The following is a 9,916-nucleotide window of genomic DNA, read 5'->3' as shown; positions in this document are numbered from 1 at the left end:
CCCAATTAGAGCATCGCTGATACATTTATGTACTGTGATTAGATTGCGAGACATTTATGTCTCCGGGAGTACAAACACAAAGTCAGTTGATTTGACTTCTCCTGCCACGAATATCCCCCCAATTGTGTTTTAACAAAAGCCACTATGTCTCGTTCTACATAAGGTTGGTTTCAGAGTATATCTTTTGATAACTTACGATGTTTGGAAGGAAACAGCCGAAGTCGAAATATGACGAGTTGGCATAGAGCCAGGCGCGGATGTCGATGCAGGATCTTGCCCAAAGTGTGCGTTCCAGGGTATGGAAATTATTAACTAACATTAATGTAATCTATCGCTGTCTAGCACTCGTGGGTTAACCATGTTCAAACCCATCTGTTTTTCGATAAACATGTGCGGAACATGAAAATGCGAGCTTTACGATGAAGGCATCGTGATAAAACCTGCACAAACCTGCGAAGCTTCAATGGTGCGTTTAAGTTCCCAACCGCACTGGCTTGGGAATTAACCAAGTCCTTCTCATTCTCTAATAGGATGGTATGGGATATCCTACAATATTATAAATGAGAGATGTTTATTACCGTGCATAACTTTCGCATTTATAAATGGCACGTATCTGACTACGAAGCTTGAAGTCCCGGGTTCGATTCCCGGCCGGAGCAGATATTTGTATGAATAATACGAATGTTTCTCTCGGGTTTGGATTTTAATATGTAGTTAAGTATGTATTTATCTAGTATGTTTATCCGTTGCCTAATATCCATAGTATCATCAGCCAAATAAGTAGTCTATCACTTTTTAAACAAGTTCCTATCGAATGAATATGTCACTAAATTCGAACTTTCAAGTTTACAGACATAGTAGTTTGCAGCACTTAGTTTATACCAATTTAGCAGTAAGTCCAATGTCAATAGTGAGTACTGAGTAAGTAGTGGAATCATTATAAATAAATAAATAAATATCACGGGACAATTCACATTAATTGACCTAGTCCAAAGTAAGCTTAGCAAAGCTTGTGTTATGGGTACTAAGCAACGGATAAATATAATTTATACCCACTGAGCAAGGTAACATTGCCTAAATGTTAACGAACGTTGCATTTGGAAGCTTGCAAGTTACATTTGCAAGGTTGTAACATTGTTGCAATGTTGTAGAAATTTTGTTGCAACCTTGAAAGTACCCACTTTCTAAGGTATTTTTGAAACGTTCATTTGCAAGTTGCAATAACATTCAAAGATAACGTAAAAGTAAGTTTCGAATTAAAGTTTCCTAGAACTTCTAGCGAGAAGTTATAGTAACTTTCAAATGAACGATTATTGTAACTTCATGAAAGTACCTTGCAGAAAGATATATGGAGAACGTTGAAGTAAGTTTCACTTTCAACCTTCAGGCAACGTTGTAGAAACGTTGTTGCAAGCTTGAAAGTACCCACTTTCTAAGGTATTTTTGAAACTTTCATTTGCAAGTTGCAATAACATTCAAAGATAACGTAAAAGTAAGTTTTGAATTAAAGTTTCCTAGAACTTCTAGCGAGAAGTTATAGTAACTTTCAAATGAACGATTATTGTAACTTCATGAAAGTACCTTGCAGAAAGATATATGGAGAACGTTGAAGTAAGTTTCACTTTCAACCTTCAGGCAACGTTGTAGAAACGTTGTTGCAAGCTTGAAAGTACCCACTTTCTAAGGTATTTTTGAAACATTTCTTTGGGAAGTTTCAATATCCATAACAGGTATCATAAAGTAAGTTTCAAATTGAAGGTTCTTGAAACTTCCATAAGAATGTTACAGTAACTTTTATCTGAACGATTATTGCAACTCCACAAAACAACCTCGCAGGAAGATCTCTGGAGAAAGTTACGATAAGTTTCACTTTCAACTTTTTCTCAATGTTGCAGAAAAGTTGTAGAAAGCTTGAAAGTACCCACTTTGTAAGCCTTTTTCGCAACATTGCTTATATAAGTTTCAGTAAGGAGTATTTAGAACTTAAGTAAAGTTGTGTGGCAAACTTTCTGCAACTTTTAAACGAAAGTTACTTTGTTAAGCTGCAAGTATGTTTGTAATGAAAGGTTTCTGCAACGTTAAAATGAACATTTCTTTAACTTGTGTAGCGACGTTGCTGGTAAGTTTTGGTTTTAAGGTACTTGGTGAAGTTGCAGTAACATTATTTTGAAACATCCTTAAATCTTGCAGTTCCATATTATTTGTAATATTCAAATGAATGTTACATAACGTTGCTAAAGGATTTTACAGAAAGTTACTTTGGTATTATTATTGTAAGTTTCAGGTAAGTACTGCCAGTAACATTATTTTGAAACATCCTTAAACGTTCCAGTTCTATGTTATTTGTAAGATTCAAATAAATGTTACTTAACGTTACTAAAGGATCCTACAGAAAGTTACTTTGGTATTATTGTTGTAAGTTTCAGGTAAATACTGCAGAATGTTGCACGTGAAAGTTACTGCAAGCTTCAGATGTTCAGTGCAGAAAGGTTGCAAATGTACAATTACTGTAAGTTTGAGATGATTAGTGCACTAGGTTGCACGTGTACAATTACTGTAATTTTCGTATAAAATGACAATGAAACTTGACGTTGAAACGTTAACTGCTGCTAAAAGTTATTAGCTGAATAATTTTGCAATGTCCTGACATATACAAAGTGCCAACCAATTTAAGAATCGCTTGACTTGCGATTCTAAAATTGGTAGGTAATTGTATAGGTCTGCACATTACAAAATTATTCAACTATTAAATTTAAACAACAGTTAACATTTCAACCATTTTACATGATTTTACATGAAAGTTACAGTAATTTTACACGTGCACTAATCATCTCAAACTTAACAGTAATTGTACACGTCTTTCTGCACTGGACATAACATCTGAAATTACAAACTATCAGCAGCAACATTTTAAACTAGTTTCGACATAGCTACAAAAGTAACAAGAATTAAAAATAGTTATTAGGAATTAATAACAAACAACAATAATTACCAAAATAACATTCAATTTCTTTATAAATAAAAACAAAAGATAGATTAGATACTTATTTTTATTACAAAATTTACGATTTACTATTAACAATTAAGCAAAAATATCCCGATATGGTTGTGGGCTTTACTGTCACTAAAGTAAGTATATTCTTAAGTTTAACAGCTTAACTGAGTACACAGGGTACAGGGGTAATTTTATACAAAATACAGTTATTCCTTGGCAAAAGAATTATGAGTTGAGCAAAGACGAGGGCTGATTAATATTCTTATAGCACAATGCAAAACAACAAAATCAAGCAAGCAAATTATTATTATGTCAATATAATAATCTATTCGAAAATAAAGCGTCGACAGGCAACCACTTCGTTAACGTGCATGTTTATTTAACACTTCAAAACCCACAACACAATAATTAAATTACATATAAACAACCAAAGGCCAAGCAGGCTTGTGAGCTGCAACAGGTATAAGGGATTTGTGATACTAAATGCACACTGCGATTCAGATAGCCCAGCATGTTGTGCGAACGTCTCATTTGCATTTTCTATATATTATCTCTTAAAACAGTACCATGACTGAGGGACTGACTGCTCAAACATGTCCATAAGTATTATACAATACAATACAAAGACTTTATTGTACACCAGAAATAGTAAGCGTTACAGAAAACACATACACAGAGAGAAAATTACAAGGTATGCAATAGAAATTATGACTATGACTAGAGACTACCACTAAAACGTCAATGAATTAACGCATTCACTGCCACCTGACTTGACTTGACTGACCACAGGTGCCACCGACGCACATGTGCGTTCAAAATGTATGAATAATTTTGACAGCGGCACTGGGGGAAGTTCCAAAAACGCATATATGCGTCGGTGGCAGTGAATGAGTTATACAATATGAAACAGCCCAATTACTTAATTGCTCTGACAAAATTGGTTTATCAACTTGAGTTAATTGTGAAGATATGAACACATAACATGGTCTATAGTATAGACCAGTAGACTATACAGATGATCAATCCAAATGGGTCAGTTGGGAGAAATCAGAAACTATGAGATATAGCGAAACCTGTCCTTAGGAACCATGGCTTTCATTTTAGATTAAGGGGCTGTTTCACCATCCATTGATTAGTGTTATCTGACGGTTAAATATGATGCCGTCTCTATTTGTTTTGTTCGAATAGACGTAGATGGCATCATATTTAACTGTCAGTTAACACTAATCAAGGGATGGTGAAACAGCCCCTAAATAAAAATGACATTCAATTTTTTGATTTAAATCTCATACATAACCGGGAATCGAACCTGGACAAAATCTCTGTAAACTATGTTATAAATTCTGCAAATTTTTCCGTTGTTATTTTGAATTGTCTGAATCATAAGTAAAACATGTGTGTATTACATACAGTCTGTTCAATATAGGAATGGACAGAAGGAAAATAGGTTCTTTATAATGCACGCTTTAGGAAGTCATTTAATAAATTGCAATTTTTTTTAGTATACGGTCTAAACTTAATTCTAATTAAAATATCGAAAACATCAATATTGGTTTCAATTATTCAGTAACTAACTGTTGCCCGCGACTCCGTTCACGTAGAATCCGTTTATTGCTATCCCGCAGGAACTATGCCATTTTCCGGGATAAAAACTAGGATTCTATGTCCTATCTTGTACCATCTGTATACCGAATTTCACCTAAATCGGTTCAACGATTAAGACGAAATGGTAGGTAACAAACAAACATACATACAATCTTACGCAATTATAATGAATGTTGGTGAGATTAGCTTTGCTATTTTTCATATAGTAATTTAAATACAATAGAAAACTTTCCTATTTTGTTAAAAACAAAAACGTCTTCCCATAAAATACCTAAAGAGGCAGAGGTAAAGAACATTCTGCAAGAATCGGAACGTTTATAATATTGCTGACTCAAGAAACATTCTGTAGGTAGCTACAAAGTAAAAAAAAAAATGATGAATGATTCACACAATCCACAATAACAACGAAAAAATTTGCAGAATTTATAACAGTTTACAGAGATTTTGACCAGGTTCGATTATGTTATTTTCACGGACTATTTTTTTCTTATCCTGAATTACGCCATCAGTTGTGCTATTTCCAGATCATATCTTATTTTCCATGTCACTGTCTTCATCCTTACTGATGTCATTTAGTGTCAGGTCTTCCACACTCCATACTGCTTTCAGATGTCACTGTATCTAAAAAAAAAAACGAATAATTGTTAGTGCTTTAATGTAACGCCATAAGTTCTGGTTTATTAATATCAACCACTTTGTTACCAAATTATTGAAAATAGCATTACCCGCATGTATTTCGTTCAATTCCTCTTCAATTGGTTTCATAGGGAGTGATGGAGGTGATCGATACTTTTTGTTTTTGGTAATTTTTCTTTTGTCTGACGAAGATGACGCCGTCTGCCTAGGTTTTTCCACAGCAAATGCTTCCTTCAAGTTAGCTAACAACCAAAAATAGTACATTATTGCAGAGGCCGGGAAAGTAGGGATTGTCGGCCAAGTAGATAAAGGGATACGAGGCTGGCAATCTCTTTTCACGCTTAGGTATTTAATGCTTTTCTCAAACATTGTCGGGAAATTAAACATCAAAATTCCGTCTGCCGCGGCTATGCAATTTTCCGGGATAAAAACTATCCTATGCCCTTTCCAGGATCTCAAACTATCTCCATACCAAATTTCATCTAATTCGGTTCAGCGGTTTATAACAGTATTTAAACTTCGCGGTTTATTTTTTCGAAGTAATGCGAATATTTCCGAGCATGTTTGAGAAAAAAAAACATTTTCTTACCTTAAGAACACATTATTAACGGCACCAGTAATGTGCACATGCATGTACAATTAAGATCACTAGAATAACATAAATAAATAAAAAATATTTTTCATCACACTTGCTCGTAACCAGTGTCGTAACATGCAGGCTACCTTGGTTGCAGCCCCCCAAATAAAACCCACGACCTTAATGTGCTTTTCATGAAACCCGTGGTCGGTAAATGAAATGAATCATTGCCCGTACTAATTTTCATGTCATGAAGCCCAAGGTCGGTAAATGAGTTTTTTCCTGCATGATGTGCTGCTGCTCCGTGCGCGCGCTGCTCACGCACGCCATGCACATGCTGCAGAGCGCTGCCAAGAGTGCAGCTAGCGGTTTCGGCAATTTTTAAAATTAGTTTTTCTTTTACAAATATACAATTTTACTCGCAAATGTGATGAAAAACATTGTATGTCGCACGGGCGGTACTAGAATTACGAACATCGACTCATACTCTCGTTCGTTATTCCTTATTTACCGCCCTTAAGACAATGTACCTACTATAAAAAAGATCACTAAAAATATGTTGCAATCAAACCAAATTATCAAGGTTACATATCAGAACACCTACCTAAAATTGTTAATTAACACATGCATTATGAATCACAATTTATGATGTGCCTTCTCCTTAACCACTAGATAAATAAGAGTAAAGTAACCTAATCATAAAAAAAACATTTTTATACTAGCTTTTTTTGCTTATTGTACTTTCTGTTGACTGTACTTGCGTTGTCATCCAATCTACATATCTATACCAAGTTTGAAGTTGTTGCCATTAACCGTTGAAGAGTTCCGTGATGCGGAGACAATCCTGGCCGGACCACCAGGATGTCACTGCCAGATTATTGTATTGTCACCAGATTTACATATGTATGCTAAATTTCAAGTCAATCCGATTACTGGAAGTGGGTCAAATTAAGCTTCCAAGATTCCACCCAGACAACATATGTACATATAGTCGAGTTCAGATATTTTTGATAAAATTTTTGCTTACAAGTTTATGAACTCGGCTGTATGTACATTACAAGTTATATAAAAGCTTTTAAAAAAACAATTTCAGTTTGGAAACCTGCTACAGTCAAGTTACCTTATTAGCATAATACAGTGTGCCTTCTAAAAACCCATAAAATAAATAAATACCCAACATCAATTTTTAAAAATCACTTACTTCGGAAAACAGCAGCATATATTAACTGTAGCATAAAACGGTGAGTGACTGCACGTTTTGGAGCTGAAAAGAAACAAAAGATTTTGTGATTCACACTAATTTTCCTTGAATTTATTGATATTTATTTTGTAGTGAATTACATGTAAATTCATGTAGTCTCATACTTACAATGTCCTATTATGCGAATGTCAATAAGTTATCCAATCAGCTTCTGGTGGTGTTGTTGGTGTTGTTGATTTGGCTTTACTCTAAAAAATTTTTATTTGCCCAAAGACATGTCTTTTTGTCTTCATTTAACCAGTTTCTTGGACAGACGCTTACATATTCATTATTCTCATATGAGAATATAATAACAGAATACGGCTTCTGAAAACAACATAAAAGATTCAATTTCCGAACAATTTAGTTCATACTCATCCATATTAATTATAAATGGTTTGACCACATCATCAATTAAAACATCTAACTACATCATTCTGTCTTCTATTTTAATCACATGATCAAACTACCTGTTACCTTCTGCAGTTATTTATTGTCAATATTTCTATGTGCATATCAAAAATATTTATAAATAGTATATAGCTACGCAAATTATGAGATTAATAGTATCCAAATGTTGTTAAAACCTGAAGTATTACCACTGTAATATGAACTTCTCTACTACAAAACAGTTTTAACCAAATATCTGTGTAGGTGAAATGAATATTGAGATGAAATTATTTATTTATGTGGTTGCATTTAATTTTAACTTTACAATATTTTGATTCCACTGGTGCCACTGTTGATGCTCATGGCAGCCAACATGTTAATAACCGCAGCAGTTTCATAAAATAACTACTTTCATACACACCTAAGGCCGGCAACGCGTCTGATATCCTGATGGTGCTGCGGATGTCTATGGGCGACGGTAATCAATTAACATCAGGTGAACTGTCCGCTCGTTTGTCCCCTCCTATTTATTACATAAAAAAACCTGAATTTACTTAATTGAAGTACTTAGGTTAAAAATAAATTAAAAATAAAAGCTTGTATCAACACAAGAGTGAGACGCAAACTAGGTAATATGATTTCCTTACACAACCTAGCGAAATATAATTTTTGAACTTCAGCCATTTTGTTAGTATTTCGTCACTTTTTTTTTCTGTGACTTGTTTATTCAGAACTACTAAAACTTAGATAAATGATTGGTCTCGCGCGCCAATCACATTCTTACCTCAAAATGAACTTTTGTTTTGCTAAAACAGCTATTTTATCGTCATTTATCGTAAAAAAGCAATCCCTGTAGTTTTATATGCTATCTCGAGGTGCTTTTAAAATAGCAGTTATAGTGAAAAAGGTGCATTTTGAGTTTAGAATGTTTAATTCAAATTAGACTGAACTTGCCGGTACATGATTGATCGATACAACTAAAACACCAAAATAAAACATGCTTATAAAATAAACAACAGAACATAACTGTAGCATGGGAATATATGATCTATTGTCAAATCTATAGCTTGCATGTTCAAAATACTATTTTCAATTCAACTAGGCAGGCACAAAGCCATGTCGATGTCGTTAGTAATAAGCATTTAGTAATAATTTAACTTACATCTTTTTCTGGTTTCTCCATTATTTTGATCTTCTTTTCATAACACTTCTTTATTGTAAAAATATTAGGCAGGCGTACGCCACACGCACGCACGCAAACACGCCACACGGTCGGTAAACAAATCAAAATGGCTGCTGGCTGGCGTATTATCCGGGCCGGGAGTATATATAGAAGTAGTTAGCGAGTCGGAATGAAAACTGTTAAAGTGCGTTACATTACAGAGAAATTTTGATAAAGAAATGTACAGCGGTTAGTAATTTAGTTGCAAGATTAGAAACGGATTTATGGATGGAGTTAGTTGATAGCGAGCGGGCACGAGAGTTGATAGTTGCGAGCAGACAGTGAGAGCAGCGTGCGTTGAGGACTCGGCCACTGGCGGCGCTCGGCCGCGGCGTGAGCGTGAGCGCCGGCACCTCTCCGCCCTTCCTTCATTCCCCCCCGCAGGCAATAGTGCGGGGCGTAGCTTGGTAGTCTTGTGCGGACGCATAGTGCTGTGCCACAAAAGTATGGTTTTGCCAACTTGCCAGATCGAATTCGAATTCGAAATTCGGAGATATTACGTCCAAAAAACAATCGATCGATCGAGAAAAAAACCATTAGACTAGAGATGCTCATTTAGTACTCAATTAATTAACTCTAACAGATTACGAGTACAAAAAAACTGACTTATGTTTTGTTAGTTTACAGAGTTATTTCCATGTTCCCGTATCGGACTATAAAGCCGGACACTGTTCAGGATTTTTAATCTCTTTTATCTCTTGTCCGGCCGCGGGCTGGCCAAATTTGACTGACTGCGTCCGGCCCGCCCGTACGGCTTTTGTTAGGCTTTTAAAACCTGATCAACCTACATATCGACACGTAGAAATCAATAACGGGTTAGAAACTTTAATTTGGTATGATTATAATGTTAGCTCTTATAGCACAACCAATAAAAAAAGTTTGAAAACCGTTAATTTGTAGTTAGGTAACTACATCACAAAAAAATACTTTTTGCGATTATAAACTTATTTGTACTTGATTGATATACTAACTGCGACCTATGGTGGTGATGCATCAGGACAACAGTTTTCCAACGGTAAAGTTAAGTTTGTCCTTCAGTACAGTTTAACTATTACTTTTCGTTAGAGCAATGGTAATAAAAAAAAATGGTAAAAATTGTACGGAACCCTCGGTGCTCGAGTCCAACTCGCACTTGACTGTTTTTTAATAAGGTGCATTGGGGTATATATATATATATATATTGGATCACAGAATAAATCAAAATTACACACGGTGCTGCTCGCCAGTTCTGTTAGCTCGAACTTGGCTTGA

The 9,916-nt window shown here is 35.0% G+C and overlaps 1 long non-coding RNA gene across 1 annotated transcript; it reads right to left on the bottom strand.

The window, feature by feature from the left end:
• Positions 1 to 3,032: 3,032 nt before the first annotated feature.
• On the bottom strand, positions 3,033 to 7,273 carry LOC141445185 (uncharacterized). The gene is made up of 4 exons (XR_012453290.1): positions 7,183 to 7,273; positions 7,015 to 7,077; positions 5,326 to 5,478; positions 3,033 to 5,221 (listed from the first exon to the last, which is right to left on the bottom strand). It is a non-coding gene; the product is annotated as an uncharacterized lncRNA (long non-coding RNA).
• Between the last annotated feature and the right edge of the window lie 2,643 nt (positions 7,274 to 9,916).

The sequence above is a fragment of the Choristoneura fumiferana genome, unplaced genomic scaffold (assembly GCF_025370935.1).
Source record: "Choristoneura fumiferana unplaced genomic scaffold, NRCan_CFum_1 Sck3bRy_43;HRSCAF=211_pilon, whole genome shotgun sequence".
Lineage (NCBI taxonomy): Eukaryota > Metazoa > Arthropoda > Insecta > Lepidoptera > Tortricidae > Choristoneura > Choristoneura fumiferana.
This window is presented reverse-complemented; position numbering and strand designations above follow the sequence as displayed.